The sequence below is a fragment of the Zophobas morio genome, unplaced genomic scaffold, assembly GCF_036711695.1.
Source record: "Zophobas morio isolate AGI-343-1 ecotype UQ-CSIRO unplaced genomic scaffold, CSIRO_AGI_Zmor_V1 ptg000024l, whole genome shotgun sequence".
In the NCBI taxonomy this organism is placed as follows: Eukaryota; Metazoa; Arthropoda; class Insecta; order Coleoptera; family Tenebrionidae; genus Zophobas; species Zophobas morio.
In genome coordinates, this window is record NW_026972129.1 from 2,573,311 (window position 1) to 2,598,855 (window position 25,545).

General features: G+C 33.0%; 1 long non-coding RNA gene across 2 annotated transcripts; it reads left to right on the plus strand.

The window, feature by feature from the left end:
* The first annotated feature begins 5,504 nt into the window (after nucleotides 1-5,504).
* LOC135135487 (uncharacterized) lies at nucleotides 5,505-8,707 on the plus strand. Of its 2 annotated transcripts, none has more exons than XR_010281568.1 (5): nucleotides 5,505-5,624; nucleotides 5,856-6,016; nucleotides 6,977-7,091; nucleotides 7,337-7,719; nucleotides 7,908-8,707. It is a non-coding gene; the product is annotated as an uncharacterized LOC135135487 (long non-coding RNA). The 2 variants fall into 2 exon arrangements; XR_010281569.1 differs by having other exon boundaries at nucleotides 5,933-6,016.
* The last annotated feature ends 16,838 nt before the right edge of the window (nucleotides 8,708-25,545 follow it).

Below are 25,545 nucleotides of genomic sequence, written 5' to 3' on the forward strand. Positions count from 1 at the left end.
GATGTATCCGACACGAATTCATAAACTACATGCGTGGGACTACGTTATTTTATACTGTTTAAAACCCATTTCTATGTACAATATTAAAGTGAGGTCATCAAATTGTTAGTGGGGAGGACAAAATTTGGTCAAAGTTTTACCATCTACATTTACAATTAGTCTAATAGTTTCGGAGATTATCTGTCTAAAAAAATCGATACAGATGGCGCAGACAGACAGACAGACGGAAACGGGAACCACATTTTTTTCGTACTCTAGGGGTCATAACATATCGAGAAAATGTGAAAGTAGGCAGTCGCCAGATGGACTCCAGTACAATACTTCCTTAGCTTACGCCAGGGAAATAAAAACTAAAACTTTCAGGTCACCGTGCTTTCCATTAGTTCGTTTAGTTCGTCAGGAAATTAAGTTTAGTTAATGGTATTTATAAAATCTAATGGATAATATAGAACCGTGTTTCTTTAATTGGTCGTATTATTATTATTCTTGTAAGTAGGTAATAATTAATCGTATCAGAAATAGCCTTGCCCAACCATCACAGTGAAATAATTCGGATCAAATCTTAAATTTGGCTTCTTAGAACACATATAACAGAATGTATTTTTAGTGGGCATGTCACGAAATAACAAAGTTTTTCGAGATATGAATGACGTCACATCAATCTTTACATGAAGTTTAAGTGCTAACATTTGTTAAATGTTAGTACTTAAACTTTTATGAGTCTTCGGGCCTGGAATTTGAATTACAAGTACGCTACCCCTGTCTTCAACGTCATCGACTGACATGGCCACCAATTCACCAATTCTACGTCCACCAAAAATTGCCACGATAAACATTACTTTTTTCAGTAAATATTCATCACCAGAAGGAAATATCTAACAACCTCTCCATGTTTTCGACTGTGAACACCTTGGATTTCTTTGGTCTGTGCCCTACAGACTCTTGTTTTAGAAATATTGACACTTGATGAAATCTATAACAATGAAGAGTTTAAACCTCATAATTAATCATTACGACATGACAAACCTGCTTACATCAATATTTTCCTTCACAGATAACATTTTCTTCAGTTGGGAATAACACGATAATACTGACGAAGATTTAGCATTTTTAGACCATTCCGAAATATAAGCGAAAATTATTCTTTTGTTTATTCCTTTTGCATGCTTTCGCTTCTTCCATTCGCAAAAATTCGTATACTCTTTTCCGTATGAATGCTTGGATTTTACTGGCACCACTTTATTCATAGCTTTCAAAGCTTCGTCCAGGACTGCTGAGGGTACACAAACTTCGTTTTCGTCGTTATCTTCCAAAATTCTAGTCCTTTTTATCTCGCAAAAACACAAATGTCGCATGTGTCACAACAACTGGTTGTCATGAAAATTAGTTTCGCACTTTACACGATTTCTCGATTGGGATTATTATGAATGGAATTTTGATTTATTACTTGAAATTTTATTCATAAAATTCATCAAAATGGAATAAAAACATATATACGCCCCGTGAATTACAGTAAACTCATTGGACATATACCTTGTAAAATTTTTATGACATAAGCAGCTTAAGCCAAACTACCCTTATAAGTCAAATTGGCTATTGTAAGCTTTATGGACCCGACCCGCAAGGATTATTGCTGTCCACTGTTGCCATAATGGATATAGTCAGTTTGTTGGTACCACTGGTACCAACCCCATGTTTCTACCCCCACCCGTTTTACTGTTCAATTCAATGTATATTTCGAACGGACTACGAGTCTGTCTGCAACCACCATCTAATAAACAACGATACATAATTCAACGAATAGTATTTTTTGGGATGTACTTTCGTACACAGTTTGACTTATAAGGGTGCTTTGGCTTAAGCCGCGTAAGTCATAAAAGTTTTACAAGGTGTATGTCAAATGAGTTCACTGTAAACATATTTATTCGCTCAAAGAAATGATCTCAGCCGCACTGCGTGCTCGTGATCTCAACATCGTATGTTTAATTCATTTGTTGTATATATTTATTATACATGAACTGGTGTAACAATAAACTATAATTTTTTCCTTGAAACGATGGTGGACATTACTTTAATGAGTAACTAAATATTTACACTTTTTGGAAAACAATATTTTCACTTTAACAAGTAAACTGTACTTCTTAGATCTTATTTACAGTTTGTTGCGATGATTCATTCACTTTTTACATTCAGCAGGTATTGATCGATTTTACAGTTCGTAATTGATTCACATTATGTTCCAGGCTTTGATATAAAAATGCCAAATTAATCCTTTACGGTTGAATGATATCAACTAGCCGAAATCTCTTAATAATTTACTAACACTGCTAAAAAACTCAAGGAATATTATTATTAATATTTAAGTTTGAAAATGTACTTTTAAGTAGTTTAAAAGATGAATTTGCCAACACTTATTTACATTACATTTACAAGTTACATTTTGGCTACCTCTCCGTATTAAACTAGTTTTGCATATATGTATAATACTCATAATTTTATTATGGTAATGTAAGTTATGGAATTTTTGGTTCAAAAAAAGTTATGTAAATTTCCGTATTTGGTTATTTGGTTATTGAACGAACTAGTGAAAGTACGAAGCGTAAAATTTTATATTTTATTGGAAGAAAACAGAATTCAGATAATTTAATGTGATGCATATAAACTAAATAGTTATAATTTTATGATTTTAGACATGACTACTACATGATGTGTCTTTATCTTGTTTACGTACGCAAAATTCGTTTGTTACAAAGTTAATATTACTTATTGTCTTTGCCATTTCTATTGAAACACCACCTGTTGATTTTGCTTAAAATTTAGCAATTGGTAACACCTTTCGGTTGATTGACGGCTTTTAGTTAGAAAATTGTCTGAATATGAACGTTGCAAAATTGACGATTTACAAGTGGTGTTATAGTTACAACAATTTTACAATTTTTAATAGAGACTCGTGATGTTATTTCAAATTATAACATAGTTGCAAAGTGTTTAATCACACCGAAGGCTATACAAACCCGTTGGGAAGCTGTAGACTGCAAGTTTCGATCTTGATGGCCCTCATCAGTACAGCAGAGCCCATCCCACTGGGTTGTCTAGCATTCAATGTGTTTCGCTTATGTGCTTAGCAATCAGGTGTCAGTGAGATGTTAGTGTGGCGACCTATGTGTTTACCCCACTTGCCGAAAGATGGTACTTTCGCGCTATTTGGGAAAAACCAACCAGTAGACGGAAACAGTTACTTCCCGGACAAAAGCCTCACCGGACGCTGAATTGCACTTGTCTGCTCTGGCGTCGCCACTTTCGCGGATAACGGCCGTGTTCCTCTAAATTTGCAAAGTGTTTAATCACACCGAGGGCTAGACAACCCGTTGGGAAGCTATAATTATCTCATTTGGAAAAAAATGATTTAAAATTATTTAAATAGCTTTTTCGAAGAATTGTGAAATTTGAAGGCTGGGTTTTTGCTTTTTTGTGGGTGGAGAGCCCTTATGGATCCACTACATTAATTCCTGTTTTGTGGGAAGGTCCTAGAGAACCACCTAGGTTTCGTTCCCTGAAACAATCCGCTAAAAATTAATTTCATACTTCGCGAAAGCGTCCAAATGCTCCTAACAAATTTACAGATACTTTTTTCATGCCCAAATCTTCGTGTGTTTGATTAAATCAATAAAATAAATTGTCTCATTGATACATTTTTTTGAGTGACTCATGAGTGTAGATTTAATAATAATATTATGTTCCATAGAATGGTAGGTATACGCGTAGAATTTGTCAGTAATTGAAATTAGAATCTAGTGAATCGAATAATGTTGGTTTTGTTAGTACCTATAATTGTTAATATCATACAAACATTTTAAAAATTATCACTTTAGTTATATTATACATAGTTATCCAAGGTGAATTACCAAGCGCGCGTTCCTATATGTTTTTATTACCATCATTAACTACAAAGTGTCTATAACTGATTCATACAACGCAATACCTCTGTAAAACTGTTAGGTTGCATTTATATCAAAATGGAGGCTACGTTCAACATTTTTGTAACTACTTATTTAAATGTTTATTGTAAAAATAAAACTGTATGTAAAAACATCTTTTCTTGCAAGCCGCAAAATTCTTCAATTTAAAAAAAAATAAAATGTTTCAAAAAGGGCTGGTTGTATTTTGTTTATTGGTACTCTGTAATAAAAGCAGAAAAAAAATAGCGCCTCTAGATTCTTTGAGTAATATACAGTAAAATTACTTATTATATAAAACTCTATACTGTCAGAGAACACAAAGAAGCGTCATAGTTTAAATCAAATGATGGTTGCGGACTCCTCAATTTATGTTGGTAGCAGTGTTTGTCTCTAACTAGGAATAAAAGTAACTAGAAGAAATGTCATAATATTTTTAACGACGCGTTTTATTTCCGATAAATTGACACTAGATTTACTAGAATATTTCAAGCTGCTTACTGTTTCCTTCACTATCATTCAGGTCACACGCATTACAATTATAGTGAAACAAGGTTTTTATGGGCGTCGACTATTTAAATTTCGCGCTTGCCTTTGGCAGTTGAGGATTCCAATGTCAATAAGGGTGATTTTGCAAAATCAGCCTCTATGTCGCATCTATATTAATCTATGATAATGTACACTTTTTTTGAAGAGTTACATATAACCTCTTTTTAAATGGAATCTGTTATATATTATGACAAATTTTGTTTAGTGAGTTAGCCTCTTCTTACACTTTATATAGTCATAGTTACAATTACAATTTTGCAATATACAAAGATACTTACTCAAAAAATTACAACAGGATTGTTTTTAACCTTATCTGTATATTATAAACATTGATATACTAAATATAAATAATACTCATAATAGATCTGTCAAATTCATTGTGTTGAATAATAGTTTGTGTTTTTTATTTATAGACTTCACCTATCGGTTTATCGACAGTGTTCCGTTCATGTATTAGGTGAACAGAATATGTTCAAAAATAAAAATATTGTTTTAAGAATAACTGCAACTTTCGTTATTTGTTTGTTTCAACTTTTCACAAATTAATCACCTAATTAACGATACATTAATGAAGAGAAAACCACGCTACTCTGACAGAGAGAATTAAAATAAATGCGTACATTTACATTTTTATTGAAAACGTACCTATTTCTTTAGTCAATACTTACAGAGATAATTTTCCTTTAGATATTTTTCATAAATTGCATCATAAATTGCACTACTTACCTCTAAACAACGAAAATATGTAATAGGGTTTTCTTTTTATATTGAGTAATTATAATTAGTATACTGCGCACAGGTTTTTCCAAACCACCTCGAAGCGAAGCAGTGTTCTCATTTTTTGTTTTTTATTAGCGTGAACTGTTTCACAGACTGTACGGTCGTGAGGAAGGCTTGACCTTTGGTGGACCTTGACCCCAGATATTAAAACTCATAAAAGATAAGAAATTAATGCTTCTCTAAAAATTATGATCTAATTTAAGAATCACAATACATATAAATGTGTGGTACCTATAAGCTTATAAATTTGCCACAAAATTATAAGCAAAGACAAATTTGGTGATGATACCGTAATTTTGTCGCTTTCAACAAATTATTTGTTGACCGTGTTCCACTCAGGTATGTTCTTCATTTTATTTATTGTATATCCTATTATAGGAACTACTTTAAAACAGTAAAGAAAACATTTCAAAAATGTCACACATATTCTTGCACTTGTAAATATAATCAATTTTTGTTATTAAAGAATTGGTAATCAGATATTTTTTATTAGATAAATTATATTTTATTTTTTATGATAACCTCTGTAAATAAAAATAAATATAATATGTGTGTACTGTTAAACCACAGGTAAAGATGGAATGCTATGAGAATATTTCAAGTGAGTTTTTCAACAAAACATTGTGATGACGTCATCAACTTTTTAGGAAGAACACATATACCAGTTTGGAGAAGTACGGTGTAATACTAATAACAGTAGTGCTATATTCACAAAACTTCGCTAGATAGGGGTGAGCTGTTCTTAATTTGACCAATAAAATAAACAGCTTTGTTTTTGAATAACCCTATATAAGTAGTTATAAAGAATATGTGTGTATAGAGAAACCGTAAGTGTAGACTCATAATATTTTGCACATTTTTTTAAACAGGATAATCCAGCAAATTTTTGAGAGGACGTCATTATATTTTTGGGGAGATAAACAGATCAATTTTGATTAACGATTTTCCATGATAACGTTTTAAATTCCAAAGCTATACCGACGACGGTTCTAAAATTTTAAAAGGGGAGGCTAACTTTAAAACAGTACTAAACGTACTTTGTCAAGAGTTACACAAAATCTTTATTTCTATTCTTGAATTCTTTTTTTTAAGTCTAGTATAATCTGTAGATCGAAACAAGCTCTGAAAAGAGGAATCGCTAGATCGTTCTTGCCATTTCATTTTTTTTATCTATATGTCATAGTACTGACATTTCAAGATATAGCAACGCATCGCTTTGAAGAGAGATAAATTATATAGCTTATATGTAGACATTGTACCTAGTTTAAAATAACGATTGCAACACATAAAAATTGTTACTTGTAGTAAAATATTATTAATTTTGACAAAGTGTTGTAAAGCGTGTGTTTCTGTTTCTGTCGTCCAACACAATGTATATACGCAGTATACGTTTCCGCCGTTAAAATACTAAGTAGTGCGGGCATACTTTACCTGTGTAAATACGGATGAAGACAGAAATAGAAACATACTAGATGTCGTAATTAGTTACTTTTAAATTTTTATGTTAATTTCTAAAATTTTTAGACACAATTGACTTTGTGATAAAAATAAAATTTTGTCGTAACTAATTACCCCAAATTTGTTATTAAAGTGGCAATTAACTTTAAAGACAAGGCTCTATCTTTTTAATTTTGCACAGCGCCGAACTTCATTAACTAGCTGTGTTTCATTCTTATTGTTAGATCGTTCAGCTTTTAGATAACGCCAGTTCTTGTGAGAAAGACGAAAATTTTCCAAACTGTAATGACGGAAACTTTTAACATTATCTGCCCCTTGAAGTAGGAGTATAGTGGGACGAAGCTTTAGGTATGCAAAATTCTTAGTATATTCTTATTTCGAAATTTAAATGACGCATGAGCTATAAAATTTGTTTTGGGAACTTTATTTTTTATGATAACTTCTGCAAGTTAACATAAGAAAGGAGTCGATTAGTAATATTAGTTATTCTTAACAAAACTTTATGATAACGTCGTTAACTTTTTAATTAATTACTAATTTTGATAGGTACAGTGCGTTATTCTAACAACTGTAATGGGTTCTTATAATTTCAGGAAAAGAGATAGGCCGTTGATTTAGTTAATAGTGTAAACATCATAAGCAACTTCAAAAAATTGATCTAATGTTATTTGGACAGAACTTTTTTCGCAGTGGAATTATATTATTATTAGTTTTTTAATAACCCCAAAGTAAAAATAAAGATATGTGTGGATTGTTAAAGCAGCTTGCTATGCATATGCTCCAGGTGAGTTTTTCCATTACAAAATTTTGTGATGAGGTCATCAATATTTTAGCAAGAACACGTGTATATATTTGAATAGGTGCATTGTAATACTAATAATTGCAGTACTATTTTCTCAAAACCTCGGGATGAGCCATTCTTGATTTGATGAATAAAAAAAAACTGCGATCTGGCTTTGATCCTAGGACCTCTAATGTGCGTAACATTTTTGCATTCAAAAATTCTTTACTTTATCCATCAGTCTTAATTTATTTACATGAATTCTTCTTAGTTTAACATGTTTCAAAATAATTATATAATTTTTTACTGCTGCTATGCATGTGTTTGCTTATCTCTCTATCTTAAATGTGGTTGTTATTTATCACTGCATTCATATTTTTTAGATTTGCTTATACGAGGAGTCCCGAAAAAATTAATGACTGAGTCAATTTATTTTATTGATTACATCAGGAATTGCAAAACTAAATACTTTGAAATCTTACAGACGTTTCGAAGTTAGCATGGTAAAATTTTTAATCAAAGTGGATCTGTTTATCGACCCCAAAAAATTGATGACGTCATCTCAAAATTTTGGCGAATAAATCCTTTCTAAGGTATGCAAAATATGATCAGTCTATACTTGTAATTTGTCACTGCATTCATATTTTTTAGATTTGCTTATACAAGGTGATTGAAAAAATTAATGATTCAGTCAGGATATTTTACTGAATAAATTAAGAATTGCAAAACTGAATACTTTGAAACCTTGCAGACGTTTTAAAGTTATTGTAAGTAAGGTAGATTGTGAATCAAAATATATCTGTTTATTCCCCCCCCCCCCCCAAATTGACTACGTCATCTCAAAGTTTTGCCGAATAAATTTTACCCAAAATGTGCAAAATATGATGACTTTTTACTTGTGATTTATCATTACATTCGGTTTTTTTTAGATTTGCTTATATAGGTGGCTAAAAAAAAATCATGAGTGAGTCAATTTATTTTATTGATTAAATCAGGAAGGGCTCATTCCATTTTCCCAGAAAATTTTGGGAATACAATACTGTTTTATTAGTATTACACTGCACCAATTCAAGTTGATATACGTGTCCTTGCAAAAATGTTGATGACATTTTCATCATCACAAAATTGTCTAAAGAAAAAACTCAACTCGAACATGCTGTATATGTAAAAATCTAGGTATCTCTTTGTGCTATTGAAAGACTAGGTATCTGTTGAATTAAAGAAAGTTTTTTTTTTTTTTAATTTCTTTCCATTTTTGCTTCTACTAATTTGTCCTTTCTGGAAAGCCCAGTCGGAACTCAGATGTTTTTTTCCTTCAAAGGTGTTTTGTATTTAAGTGAATTTGACATGAGTTTCGGGTTATTATTCCCAAGATGCAGGACTATGTACTTGTCTAAATTCAAAGGTAACAACCAATTATGAGTCCAGTCATATATTGCTCGAAGATCTCGTTCTAAGTCCCTATAATTCGCACAACTGCTATAAAGCTTGGTGTCATCTGCGAACATGGCGAAAGACGAGGTTATTATGTTCTTGATATCGGCAGTTTAAGCGACAAAGAGTAGCGGGCCGAGCGCCGAGCCCAGGGGCACCCCACTCACAACATCAACAGATCTACTAATAAGTCCATCACCGACTTTGACTCGAAATGTTCTATCGCTCAGAAAAGAATCTATCCGCCCAAGAAGGTTTCCTCGTATACCAAGATGTTGCAATTTGTGAAGAAGCCTGAGTTTCGGAACCTTGTCAGAAGCTTTTGAAAAATCGAGATATAAAATATCGACGGGGTGACCCAGATCGATATCGCTAGTCCAGTCTGACAAACAGCACAAAAGATTAGATTTCCCAGGTAAGAAGCCATGCTGTTCAGGTGGAATTAGATTGTAATTTATAAGAAACTTGACTAAATGATTTATAGATAATGGATTCCATAACCTTGACCACGAGCGATGTCAAACTCACTGGCCTATAGTTTGATGCATCACAAACTTATCACCCTTGTTCTTGTAAATTGGTTTGACGAACGCCGTTTTCCAGTCAGAGGGAAGTCTAGATTACATGAATGATTGCGCCATTAGAGAAGTGCGGAGTGGAAAGAGAGGGTGCACAGTTCTTTAAAACGCAGGCGGAAATAAGATCAGGACCTGGAGATTTAACTTTCAACTTTCTGAGCTCGGTCTAGGACAATTCGGTGCGGCCGACTTGGCGCGGCCAACTTGGCGCGGCCGACTTGGCGCGAGACATTTTGGCGCAGAGACACTTTGGCGCAAGCCATCTTGGCGCGGGGTAATTTTCGTACCATAATTTTCACATTAAAGGTTCAAGAAAAGTTTTATTATTTATTTTCACGGAAATAAAATTCTTGAAACAGTTGTTAACCAATAAAAACAAAATTGATCGAAGGTTATGTCAACAGAAGTTTCCTCGCTCCTGAAATACAATAAATCAAATCCAGCTTTTTCGGAAAATTAAAAAATTTTGATTATGCGAATTTAATTTTTTTATGTGGACCCTTATAAGTTAAAATAAAAATATGTATGTAACGTTAAAGTAAATATAAAGAAGACAACGATTTACCATGATTACGATAACCGTATAATATCGTTACGAAATACACCCTTACGCCGCCTCGGTGCGACACCTATGGTCGTCGAGAACTCTCTGCCGGTGATGATTCATCCAAATCATCCTCAATGCGACTGAGCTTACCGGAAGTCTCGATTGCGGGCAGAAAACTCTCGAGGCGGCGTTCTGGATCCATCGAGAGGTACGCATAGGTTTAAATAGAGGCTACCGTCGGGAAAAGGATACATTCAGTTAGTTGAGTCAAGAGCGTCCAGTGAAATTCGCCGGAATAATTTCTGTACATAATCGTTACAATAGTTAGTAGTGTATATTCGAGTTAGTAAGGAATAAATTGTTGAGTTTTATCCACGCCCATTTTAATCGCCCGTACACCGTTACAATATTTACAAGATTTCAGAGCAATCGGTTTTGCAGTTTCAAAGTTATATTGCACAATATTGTTATTCAGTTTTGAATTTTTTCAAAAAATTCTGGATGTCTAGGGTGAAAATTCGATACGGATTCATACACCACAAGTGCAGGAGAATCTTATTTTATGGAATTAAAAAAAAATTTTTATTATAAATTTTGGAGATGACGTCATGGTGGTGGGGATGATTAGCCAAATTTTAGTTAGGTTTTAACCATCCCCATGATATTCCTAATATATTGTTATGAAATAAACCCATACGTTGCCCCGGTACGACGCCTATGGGTTTTCTAGTAAGTGCGGCGATGATGGGTAACTCATCACCGGTGACGCGACCGGGCGGTGTTCGCATGAAGACAAGTCAGGAGCCGGTTACCGGAAGTTTCGATTCCGGGGTCCAGAAAAACCTAGAAGCGGCGTTCGCAATCCATCGAGAAAAATGTATGGATTTAAATAGCAGGCACCTTGGGGAACGATTATTCAGTGGAGTTGAGTCTAGCGAATGTTAAGAAGAGCCAGTCAAGTTGCGCCGGGATTATTTTGTACATAATCGCTGTGTAATCACTAATCAGTCTGTAAATTTGAGTTATTAAGAAATACATTGTTGAGTTTTACCCACTTCGATTTTATTCACCGATCAACGTAACAATACATACAAAATGTGACAACAATCGGTCCAATAGCTTCGGAGATTATTTGTCTAATAAAAATGGATACAGACACCAGACAGCCAGACGGAAACGGGAGACCACTTTTTTCGTACTCTACAGGTCATGACACGTCGAGAAAACATGAAAGTGGCAATTCGGCCGATGAACTCGATTACTATACTTCCTTAGCTTACGCTCGGAAAGTAAAAAACAGTCAATCGATCACAAAAACTCTATTATACATACTTATTATTACTAATTACGATGTTGGAATGAATTCGAAAAATGGTATATCCATTTAACATACTTAAAACATTCGAGCTCGCCATTCTTATATCTGGAAAGTAAGATACCCAAAAATTTAAACGATTTCTATACGTTTCATTCGAAATTTTGATAGCACACTATTCGTTTTAATGTACCTTGTTGTTTGAGATTGCTTTAAAATTTCTAAGAACGTATATATGTATGCTTGGGTGTGGTGTGTAAAAAGATTTATTATATGAGGAATGAAAGGTTTCTCAGCAGTTTATGTATGTTTCAGTTGTAACTGAAGCACAAGCCGACAAATGTGGAGGGAACCTAGCGTTTTCGTCAATATAGTTGTCAACGATATACTTAATATAAGAATATTGATATCCTCTGAGCATTTATTTGTTCTACAGCAAAATCAAAAGCAAAACAATCGCCAGCACTTTCAGGCTCTAAGAATGTCAATCCAAATATTCAATGTAAAAATATCCCAATTTTAGAGTCCCTATTGTTGCATTAATTCATCAGACCAATTTGTTGAATTTTGCGCATCCATGACTGCGCTAAATAAAACCTGCTGCCCATAATTTCAGCACTGTCCCACACTAATCTAACAATTTTGTGAATTGACTCCTCAAAATCAGCAATAATTTTGGACTGTTCGAATTCTAATCATAATTTATTACATTCTTCAAATCTAAACTGAAAACATTTTACATAAGTTGTATGCATTTTATTTCGTATAAGGCAATATAATATCCGTTCTTTACGCAATGAATTGTAAATAACTGCCTGAAAAACTTAAGTGCATAATCAAAAGTTCCATCAAGATAAATGTTTTCACAAATTGTTAAAAAACTTAAACTTGTCTCACAGGAAAAATGACTATATTGCTGAAGTTATCATTGATTAACAGAAACGCCTTATTTCTGTTGTTAGTTGTAATTTTCAGTACATTTAATATCTTGTGAACTTCAAGAATATTTTTTGGCAAATTTGGATCTCCGACACGAAAAACATTTTCCGATGTTGTATACATCCTGGGTTGTTAATTTTCTAAAAGTTGCAGACAGTACGTTTTTCAACTCTTGATCCATAGGTAATTTTCGAACGTTTTTCACACAAGTGCTCGGCTGCTTGTCATTTTAGGCTGTTGCTAACACCTCGTGTATGTTAGGTGTTGTCCGGAAGGTGGTTCTAGCTGTTGTTCTCATCTAAATTAGACAAAAAAAATGGTGGTAAAAGGTACTAATTTGTTATCAATCAGTTCTACCTATACATTAACGTTAAATCACTTTTCTGAAACGTCTCATGAATAGCATAGGCATAGGAGTTTTCATCCGACCAGATATGAGTATTAAGTCTCGCGTAAAGATTGTTTCATGTGTGCATAAGATTTTTCTACAATATGTGGTTTATCTCAATTTTTTTGTACTAACCGCTCAGAAAATCTTATTCTTCGGCCCGTCGAACATGGTAGGGACGTGAAGTGTGGTCCTTAATCGTTTAGAATTCGTCAAAGTATAAATGGCGAAACGCCTATCCGATACGCTAATCTTCTGACACTACCAGATTCTTCCTCAACCAACTCCAAAATTACTGGTTCAGCGTCCACACACTCTGTTCTCTCATGACCAGGTTCTACAGTGACAGCACTAAATTCGCCATTTTCCCATAGCCGCTGGAAAAGCGAACTGAATACAGAATATTCTGGCAGTGCTCGTAATGGAAATGCTGCATGGTACAGATATTGAACCTCACATGGGTTCCCTTCGGCCTTCCCGTACATAAAAACCTTCTCGGTCATTTCAGTATTGATATAATTTGCCATTTTTACTGCAAATACTGCAATTTTATTTGTCAAAATTATGACTAACTACCCAGCCTTCACCGAAAACAAAAATTTTGCCTATAAAACTATTTAACTACCAAAGAATTAGGAGTATCATTTGATCACCTTGACGCACAACATTTTTTAATTAAAACTTTAATGATTTTTATCTCAAAAAGGATAAGACTTTGATTACAACTTTTCTTTACTTCTGCGGTGTACTCATGAAGACACGTTATCATTTTTTTTGTACATTCATGTATTTCAAAAACACCTGCATATTTATCACTGCATTATATTTTTTAGATTTAGTTGTTTCTACAGAACTTCCCTCGCTCCAGAAGTACAATGAAACATCTCCAGCATTTTCGAGTTGAGTTTTTCTTTACACAATTTTGTGATGACGGCATCAACACTTTTGTAAGGAATCGTATATAAACAATTGGTGCAATGTAATCCTAAAAATAACAGTATTATATTAAATTTTTTGGGAAAATGGAGTGAGTCGTTCCTGATTTAATAAATTTTATTCGACAAAATTATGAAATGACGTCATCAATTCTTTTGAGGGAATAAAGAGATATATTTTGGTAAACAATTTACCATGCTTACAATAACTTTAAAACATATGCAAAATTTCAAAGTATTAAGTTTTACAACTTTTGATTTAATCAATAAAATAAATTGACTCAGTCATTAATTGTTTTGAGACAACCTGTGTAACCAAATCTAAAAAATATTAATGCAGTGAAAAATCACAAGTATAAATTCATAATATTTTGCACATTTAATCTAGGATTTATGCAGCAATATTTTGAAGTGACCTCATTAATATTTTAGGGAGGACGAGCAAAAACATTTTGATCAAAAAATTACCATGCCTATGATAACTTTAAAACATTCCCAAGATTCGGTTTTGCAGTTCCTGATTAAATCAATAAAATAAATTCACGCATTCATTTTTTTTGAGCCACCCTGTATAAGCAAATAAAAAAATATGAATGGAATATAAATCACAAGTACGGTTTCATTACATTTTGTACATTTTAGATTTATTCGGCATAATTTTGGAGGAGATAAGTAAATATATTTTGGTATAAAACTTTTCATGTTTATCATAACTTTAAAACATTTGCAAGATTTCAAAGCATTCAGTTTTGCAGATTCAAAATTAAATTTCAATGTGTTGTTTTATACAGCGTGTTATTGTAAGGTACGTACAAAATAAAATCGGCAATTGGTCTCGAAGTATGAGTGTTAAAAGTAAAAAAAAAGTTCAGGTAAAAGTGTTCTCCGTTTAGATATAAAAATGATTAAAATTTATGTCCAAATTCGTTGTACGCCTCTGATAAAAAGATCATCTTTCGTTTCTATAGCAACATTTAGTCTTGACAAAATTTTTATTGTTACAGTTGCTAGGATTTACTAAAATAAATTATTTTTACCTATTTATCCTTCAGTAGCGTCTAAAAAGGTTGGATCAGGGTTAATTTTCCCCCTATAATTTTGATAACACAAAATAAGTTTTTCCGACTTCTTAGACTTCGCGAATAACTGTCAATTTTGGTGTACGTACCTTTCAATAACACCCTGTATAAAGTTAAAAAGCGGTTATAAAGTTCCTCACTAAAAAGTTATCCATGAAAGAATGACCCAGGTGTACGATATTAGCTGCCCATCTTTTTTGCAAGTAAAATATTGGTTGAAACAATTTCGATGGGGTCGAGACTCGATTCAGGAAGACCTGTTGAGGCAAGAACTGAGGAAACCATAGGACCCCTTGAAGATTTACTGCTGTCTGATCGACGAATAAAAATCCCAGTGCTTCCAAAACAAGTTGGAGTGTCTGAAAGTACAATATTCTAGATTATACACGAAGATTTCGGCATGAAAAAAGTATCTGCTCGATAGATGCTGTTACACTACAATTGCAGGGTCCACAAGGCTCGCCAGATTCAAGCCATTATCGCAAAACGTGACTTCATAGAATTACCGCATCCACCCGACAGCCCAGATTTAGCACCATGCGACTTTTTTTTGTTCAAACATCTAAAAAAATACTTTAGGGGCCGGAAATTTGCTCAGATGATGACCTGAAAAGCGCAGTCGCGTCGTTTTTCGAAGCGCAAATCAATTATCATTATTATAATTTTTTTTTTGATGAAATGAAAAAGCTGGAAAAACGCTGGCCTAATGTATTAATGTATAGATGGTTGTTACGTAGAAAAAAAAATTTTTTTTCACTAGTAGCCATGAAGCAAATGCCAATTTATTTAGAGATAGCAAAGTTCAACTTTTGCGACCAAGGTTCAAAAAAAAGATTGAGGTTATGTACGAAATCCTTGATGCGATTATTTCTTAAAAAATGAATAAATGTGTGCTACTAACATTACTTGAGTGTACGCATGGTAGTTGGTAGACGGTGGAAGATAAAATGATTAATTCACCGACAAGTGTAAACGGTTTTCTTTGTGTTGAAGATTTAGATTAAGTTTGATTAGAAATCAAAACAAAATCATGTTGCGTCAAAAAATTTAACGTTTATTTTTTAATTTATTGTCTTATAGTTTTTACTAATGAAAAAAATAGTATATTAACCACGATTGTAAAGCCACTTCTAGACCTCCGCTTTAGAGAGGAATGCCTAACAACAGCTTTTGCGAAAATTCAGGTAAATACCAAATTTATTATTATTAAAATATTTCGTAGGGGTCTATTCACCTAGGCAATTATAATAACTAATCGCGAATATCATTAACTTTGTTTTTTTTTATAATGTGAATATTTATTTCATATTGAACAATGTTGAGTTTATGTAATAAGCGATGCAATCTGATATGTAAAGTTGTTGTACGGTAATAAATAAAATCCGCATAGACACAAAAATTAGTGTGATTTTTAAAATAATTGTTTTCTGTATTACGTCTTTTTAAATTGTTGGTTTTGAAATAGTACATGAAATTTAGTTAACAAATTGTTTGAAAAAACTGTAATGTGAGAAAATATAAGTACTAATAGCAAACTAAGTTTATATGGCTGAAACATGTATAAACAAAAAAAGAGAAATTAGTAATAAACGAGTGTCTAACGTGATAAAGAAAATTAAACTGCAAAATATCAACATAAAAATTTTGTTTAAATTCTACGAGGAAGAGGCGAATGTGAAAGTCTATACCTGCTATCAGTTATTGCTATTGTATAAAAGGGATAATCCCCTGCCGAGTTCTCTGCCCTGACCAGGCTTCTTAGTGCCAATTCACAATGAACGTAATTCATAAAATTGACGTAATTCGTAATAAGTACATAAACCTAATTTTTAAGCGACTGTCCACAATGATCGTAAAATACTTTTTCCAATTTCTACTAATAAAATGCTCATTTTGTATGTTAAATTTCGCTACTAAAACAATAGTTTAATCGAAAGGATGAATAAAATGTTCATAGCAACACTTTATTCACACTGTCATTGACAACACGAATAAAGTAAAAAAACTAAAAATTCGCACTACCACTGAAATTTTCGTTGCTATGGATTGATTCAACTAGAATTTGCAACGCTTGATGGTCCACCTCCTGTAAAACAATCCTAATGATAATGAAAGTACAGGCAGCTTAGACAATTTACCTTCTTTAAATGTTCATCATATTAGTAACAGTGCAATTAATATTTATGTGTATGGATTACCTAAACAATAATTTTTTTTTAAACTTTGCGAAATTGGAAAAAATCGTGTATGATACACGTGAATAAACGAATTTTATCCACTAAAAAACATTATCATTATCTAAACGGTTTTTTCGTTGGATAAAATTCACTTTTATTCACTTATACCATAAATAGCTATTCACTAATGCGCATGCGTCTGTCAACGTCATGTTCACTTAGGTACAAGTGACAGCTGAATTGACAGCAACTGACAGCTACAGAACACTAAACAGTAGGCAGAAACAAAGAGAAAATGGATACAAACAGCGTCACTTTGTTGCTACTGTTGTTATTACGGAGGAGGAACAGGAGGGACAAGACCAACGAAAAAACTCACAAGGAGCCGCCGCTGGTGGGTACGTCCCTTTAATAGAAATAGGGAAAAAGGGTTAGGAGGTTATGTCTGATCACATCGGCACAGATTACATCTGACATGTAATCTTAGGTCATATAATAAATAGATACCACCATGCCGTGTTCTTTCCCTAAGACAGCCTGTGACGACATCCTCCTGCCACACATCTCTCTCGTGCATGGAGGGATTACAATGAAGCTATCCTTGCCTGATCACTATTTGAATTTTGCGCGCCTAAATTTTAGGAAGTATGTCTGAACTAACTTCGGAAGAAAGATGTTGATAGCTTGATTTTATAAATAATTCACAGTAGATAACGAAAGGAATATTAAATTATTGGGCAGCAATTGTGATCCTTTATGACTACATCACTTAAAATAGGATCTTTGTTCTAAATTCTAAAATTGTTTTTTGTACAACAACTCGAAAAAGAGGATAGAAGAAACATCTGTCAAAAGCGATTTGTTGCGCTGGTGCGGTACAAGGATGGAAGTGAAATAGACATATACAGATGAAATGCATATAACAAAGATGAAGATGTGGTGAACACACAAGGATAGCATTATACTACTCCCCTTGACGTAGAAAACGACAACAGATAGCTCATGTCTAGTCACAGCTTTCAGTTTGAGTATTGGTATCTATTTATTATATGATCTAAGCATGTAATCTGTGACATAGGTATGTATTTTCAGTGGTACCAACACATTACTTGAATTTCTAGAGCACTAAAAACACCAGGTTCTAGTTACATACACACGTAAAATGTACATAAAGTTGAACAACTATCAACTTTACGTTAGATTTTCGGTCATCCGTAATTTGCACGCAAACGTAATTTTTACATCATCTATTGTAGACAGTCTCGTAACATTTCATTGGCCGAACTTTACGAATTACGATAGTTTACGAATGTTTTACGAATTACGTGAATAGGCACTTACTGAGAAATACCCGGCGGCGTTAATAAACTAATGAAAAAATAAATATCCTTCTGAATGAGTACTGAATCATTTCTCAAATATTTTCAAATCCGACCTTACACATTAACAGGTACGTCAATGAACCCGATCCCCTTTGGGCTACATACTGAGTAGGTTCTAAAAAACTACACGCAAAGTTAAGTTCCAGACCAGTCCATAAAATTCATATATAATCTTGATGCTAAACGCCAGGTGGATGTGGCCTATACAGATTTTTCTAAGGCATTTGACAAATTAGATCATGGCCTTTTACTTGTAAAACTGCGAAATTTCGGCTGCTCAAGTGCCCTGTTTGATTTAATCAGTTCCTATTTATCCAACAGAGTTCAAGTTGTAAATTATAATGGCTATGAATCCTCCAAAACTGTTGTCTCTTCTGGAGTCCCACAGGGTTCTATATTGGGGCCGCTATTTTTTGTTATCTACATCAATGACGTTGTTAGGGATATCAAATCAAATGTTCTCATGTATGCTGATGATCTAAAAATATTCAGAGAAGTTAATTCATTCGAAGACTGCTTGTCACTACAAAATGATCTTCACACATTTCACAACTGGAGTAATTCCAATCTACTACCTGTAAATTATGCTAAGTGTTACATCATGTCGTTTACTAACAAGACCTCTTTAATATCGTATGGTTATACCCTTAATAACGGTATACTAACTAGAGTTGATACCTTTCGTGATCTGGGTGTTACATTCGATTCGAGGCTTACTTTCGCTGACCATATAAGTAACATTTGTTCAGGAGCACTAAAATCTCTTGGTTTTATTATGAGATGTGGTAAAATTTTTAATCACAATAGCTGCCTTCGTACTCTTTACTTTGCGTATTTCCGCTCTAAGCTGGAGTATGCTAGTGTGGTTTGGTCCCCATTTTCCCGTATTCATATTGAATCCTTGGAGAAAATACAACGTCGGTTTCTTAAATACTTAGTATTTAGAGTTGATGGCATATATCCTGAGCGAGGTATCTCTCATACCCTTCTTTTAGAACGCTTTCAATTTCAAAGCCTAGATAGTAGACGAGTAAATGCGTCCATGTCCTTTCTGCGAAAACTTATTCATTTTCAATTTGACTGTCCTAATCTACTTGATAGGTTATACTTTTTGGTTCCCAGATTGGCATCGAGATCTTGTCCCTGTTTTTACTTGTCCACTCCTCGTTTAAATATCACAAAACACTCACCTACTTATGAAATGTGCACCCAGTACAACATTCACCAGAATGATTTTGATATTTTTAGGTAGTTACTTTAGGCTTCTTTAATTTGGTATGTGGTTATGTAGTATACGTATTTCTAAATCCGCTGTGTCTCTGTATCCCAATGGGTACTGCAGTAATATTAGCTGTTGTTAAGAGAGTTGTTTCATCCAAAGCTAAAGTTTTTCCCGTTGGTCTGTAATTGGGTTGTAATACCTGTTGGCCAACGTAACTAATAATAATAATAATAATAATAATAATATATTCACAACTTTACATGGCTGAAAATTTTACACAGTCTCCGGGCCTTCTGCTGTCGTCATCCACTCTTAAGTGACATGTTTAGGACATTCATTTTCTTACCTACCTGTCTGAATTATGCAAGTACCTATGAAATATACGTCGTATTGTAGATAAAATATCCACAACTACAGATCAAAATATAACCTCACAGGAAATAAACATGATTTTACTGTAAAGATACACCTAATCAAATAATTGAATTAATAATTTCAAGTATTTAACAGACCCTATTTTGAGATGTGAAAACTTCGTAAAATAGAGACTAAAGTATTTGAAGTATCCACTTTCATACTTCAAGTACTTCGAGATATGAAAAGTATTTAAAATACTAAGTGAAGTACTTGAAGTAAAGTACTTGGCAAAATCAAGTACTAAACTCAAGTACATTTTACAAATACTGCAAGTACCAAGTATCAAGTACCTAAATATAAAAGTACTTTAAGTAAAGTACTTGAAGTACTTAAAGTAAGTAAGTATGTAAGTAAAATTGTTACTTCAATTAATACTTTTACTGAACAGCTCTGATGATGATATACTTAAATTTTGGAGAAAATGGGAGAATTCTTGATTTGATAATAAAATAGTATTTTTACATTAATTTTTTTGAATCACGCTGTACAAGTAATTTGAAAAAATATAATTGCAATGATAAACCACTGATAATATTTTGCATATTTTGGATGGGATTTATTCAGCAAAATTTTGAGATCATGTCACGCTTACGATAACCTTAAAATGTGTGCAAGATTTGAGAGCATTCGTTTTTACACTTTCAAAATTAAATTACAAAATTTTGTTATGATTTTTACTTCCCGAGCGTAAGCAAAGTAACTATTGTAATCGAGTGCGTCGGCCGACTCTCTACTTTTACATTTTCTCGATCTTTCATGACCCCTAGAAGACGAAGTTTATGTCTGTCCGTCTGTCCGTCTGTCCGTCTGTCTGCCGTCCTGGATTTTTATTAGACAGATAATCTTTGAAAGTACTGGACCGAAATTTTGTATTTATATTAGGAATATCATGTAGATGGTAACAAGCTAACCAAAAGTGGTCTAATCATCCCCACCAATAATGGGATGACGTTACTTTAAAATTGTACGTAGTAAATGGGCTTTAAATTGTATAAAACAACATAGCCTTACACATGTAGTTTATGACTCCGAATTGAGTTTTTACCCAAAGCGTCCAGAGTTAAAAAAAAAACAAAATTATTAAACAATATTTTGCAGTTTAATTTGGAATCTGCAAAATCGAATGCTTTGAAATTTTGGAGGTGATTTACAGTTATGATAAGCATGATAAATTTTTATGCAAAATATATTTACTTGTCCCCTCCAAAAAATTGATGACGTCACCTCAACATTTTGCCGCATAAATCCTATCTAAAATGTACAAAATCTGATGAGTCAGTACTTGTGATTTATCATTCCATTCATATTTTTTGGATTTGCATATACAGGATGACTCAAAAAAATTAATGAATGGCTGAATTTATTTAATTGATTTAATCAGGAACTACAAAACCGAATGCTTTGAAATCCTGGAGATGTTTTACAGTTATCATAGGCATGGTAAATTTTTAGTCAAAATATATTTCTTCATCCCCCTCCTAAAAAATGCATGACGTTACCTCAAAATCTTGCTGAATAAATCCTATCTTAAATGTGCAAAGTATGATGAGACAATACTTGCGATTTATCATTCCATTCATATTTTTTGGATTTGGTGACTCAAAAAAATTAATGAATGCGTGAATTCATTTCATTTATTTAATCAGGAACTACAAAACCGAATGCTTTGAAATCTTGCAGGTGTTTTAAGGTTATAAAGAGCATAATAAATGTTTAGTCAAAATATATTTGCTTATCACCTCCAAAAACTTGATGACGTCAGCTCAAAAGTTTGCCGAATAAATCATATCTAAAATGTACAAAATATGGTGAGTCTCTTCTTGTGATTTATCATTCCATTCAAATTTTTTCGATTTGCATATACAGAGTGACTCAAAAAATTAATAAATGCGTGAATTTATTTTATTGAGTTAATCAGGAACTACAAAACCGAATGCTTTGAAATCTTGCAGATATTTTAAGGTTATAAAGAGCATAATAAATATTTAGTCAAAATACATTTGCTTATCCCCTCCAAAAACTTTATGACGTTAGCTCAAAAGTTTGACGAATAAATCATATCTGAAATGTACATAATATGATGAGTTTGTACTTGTGATCTATCACTCCATTCATATTTTTTGGATTTGCATATACAGGGTGTCTAAAAAAAATTAATGAATGCGTAAATTTATTTTACTGATTTACTCAGGAACTACAAAACCGAATTCTTTGAAATCCACTGCGAAAAAAAAACATAATAGACAGGCAGTCGTCACGTTTCCGACAGCGAGGGAAGTACTGTCTAAACTCTTTAGACCAATTTTTTAGATTTGCTTAACAGATCGCTCAAAAAAATTAATGAATGAGTCAATTTATTTAATTGATTAAATCAGGAATAGTTCACTCCATTTTCCCGAAAATTTGGAAATACAACACTGTTATTATTAGTAATATATTGCATGTAAAAAAATAAAATGTAATAAGAAAAAAAATAGACATGCACTGGTCATGTTTCCGACAGCGAGGGAAGTACTGTCTAAACTCTTTAGACCAATTTTTTCTGGACGTCTAGGGTAAAAATTCAACACGGATTCATAAACTGCAAGAGCAGAGGGCTGTACGGCCCAGATAACCCTTAACGCGGCGCAGCACCAATGCGAATGAAGCTTTCCGCAGGAACTTCGTTGATGGGTAAAAGAGGGTAAGGATAATGTAATAATGCGTGCATGTATATAAATAAAATTTACTATTGTAAATTTAATAAAAAACTCATTTCATTGGTGATGGGATGAGTTGACAAATTTTCGTTAACGTTTTAACATTTGCACAATATTCTTAACAGCTTACGTTCAGGAAGTAAAAAGAGATTTTATGTTGGCTTTTAGCTAAACATCGCTTCTGTATAACACTAACGATACGAAATGTCACACTTTATCGTTCCACGATGAAGTTAAACTCTTATGCATCCGAAATGAGGCTGATGAAAATACCGCCTTTCTTTGTTGTCATCGGAAACAAAAAATCATTCATGGCGATGCTTTCAATTTGGAAAATTTATTTCACAAAATACACTTTTATTATGTAACACTAAAAAAAGTTTGTTAATTGTTCTAAACTACCACGTAAACCACTTTAGAGAACTGGCTGCAACACTGTTTTTGGTTATTTTTTTTGTTATTATTAAAATATTTCTTAATAATAATTATAAAACTGATCAACTCTTTCGTCACCGCAGTGTCTTACGGACGAAGTTCAGATTTCTTCGGTTTAAAATGAGGTAAATATAAAGAAAATCTACCTGAAAAAAGTTATGCTCTCAAGATGAAAAATTAAATGCTGTAAAGCTAACACTAAAAATGTTATTGTTGATTTTATACATCTGAGAATATAATTCATGTATCACATGACCCCATTTTTTTTCAATAGAATTTATTCATGCCCTTAGTTACATGTCCATCACAGCGGTAATAATTTTATTACCTTATTGTAAACAGAGTGTGATTAAAACAATGTGGAATGGTACAGCAAAAATTTTGCAAGAACATTTTTTTAACGATTATTACAAAATAAAATTCAACCGATTTGAAGATATTGAAATTATGAAAGCAAGAAAAGCTAGAGATTCCAAACGAAAAGAACTCCAACGTATGCCTGAGAAATGTAAGATTAGCTCATAAGCTTCTACATTAGATGAACATAAAAAGTGACCAAATTCTGGAATGAAAGGAAAAGTTTTATGTTATAGCTTCTAAAGAATTGGCCTGGAGAGACAATGAGGCTGTATATGCAATGATATATCACATTCAGATTGAAAAATCTAATAAGGGGGATTGACAGGACGCGTGGAATACAATCCAATCTTCACGAAGAGCAATCAAGAGGGACTAAAGAAACAGTTAAAAAAATTGGACAAGACACAGCTAACACGAAATTTACAAACCATAGTAGTAGATCCACAGGAGTAACATATTTGGCCAATGCAAATATTCCCCATCAAGAATTGGTAAAAATCACGGGTCAGAGCAACTCTAATTCTATTCAGTCTTACTTAAATATGCAGCCAACTCGGCACGAAGAATTTATAAAATCTATGAGAGGTCATTCTTCAAAAGAAACAAACTCTGAAACAAATAATACCAGAATTTCTACTTCTACGTCTTTGGAAAATCAACCAAGAGTTGTATACCAAAATTGCACTTTTAATGTTAAAAATATGTATTGTAGTTCTCATAATCGTTTTGATCAATAAAAATTTGTATTTTCTTGCAAAATTTTCATTGTGTAACTTTTATGTGGTGATGTTCATTCATTATATTCTCATGTCGAATATAACTAGTGATATGATTAATAATAATCGAAGATACGGCTCGTGAAACCGAAGCAGCACATTCAACTCGTGCTTCGCACTCGTTGAATCTGCAGCTCGGTTTCACTCGAAATGTCATCGATTATAATCATATCACTTGTTATATTATCACTGAGCGTATTTTCCATTTAATTTCTGCGAGCAACGGAAGTAGAATATAATTGAACAATTTTCAGAATCAGTTTTTATTACAGTTAATTTAATGGTAAAGTTTAGTGGCGTAATATGCACGGTGTATTCTATTTTTAAATCTATGTACTTTGTGATTGATAGTTATTTATTATACAAGGTGATAAAGGGATATTTTAACAATCAAGTGAATTATCTTTACAAGTTAATTTCCCTTTATAGTCGTGTATAATATTTCATTTTTTTCTGTAACATAATTTAAAGAGAAATAATAATAATTATTTGTAATATTACACTCAGTTTCATCGGTAATAGGTAAGGGTTGCTATAGGGCTTGTTGTAAATCAACTTTTCATTTTCACAAGGTGAATGTGTGAAAACGAAATTGAAAAGGAAAACTTTCCGTCGGACGCAGAGAAAGAAGCGTCAGAAGCAATAGGTAAATTACTACCTTAAAAGTCACGGTCTATTTAAGAGAAAAATGCAAGAATTTTCAAAAATGGAAGAGTGAGAAGAATATCATTGCCATTAGTGAAAAGGTGCCTCTAGTATTTTTTTCCTGAAAAATCCAAGAAAGTTGAGCCATTAAGTATACCTAATCGTTCTTATTATTCGTTGCAAAAAAAAGTATCAGACTTTGTTAATGATTCATCAAAATAATTATAGGTATCGTAAATATTTTAGATACAAAAAACTAATTAACAATTTCGGAGGCTTGCACGGTCGGAATCAATACATGATCGTTTTCCGGGTTGGAACCGTGTAAATTGAGTTTTTCACAAAAAGAGTTTCGCCTCCGGCATGGTTGACATATTGAGTTACCGTGCACTTTTGCATTATTCTTAACCTGCTCCTGAAGATGCCACTTAAGAAAGTGTGCGAAACGTTGAGCCCAAAAACTCAATTTACACGGTTCCAACCCGGAAAACGATCATGTAAAAAACCAATTACATTATTGACAAATCTAACTGGAGGATACAAGTCCAAGACGTCGACGAAGAAGAAACCTATACCGAATATTCCGATAGCAGGTAAAATTGTCCTATCAGATCATATAGTTAATAGAGGAGAAGAATACGCTAGGAGTGTATCTGCGGAATAGAGCAACAAGAAAAGATGTTAAAGTGTTAC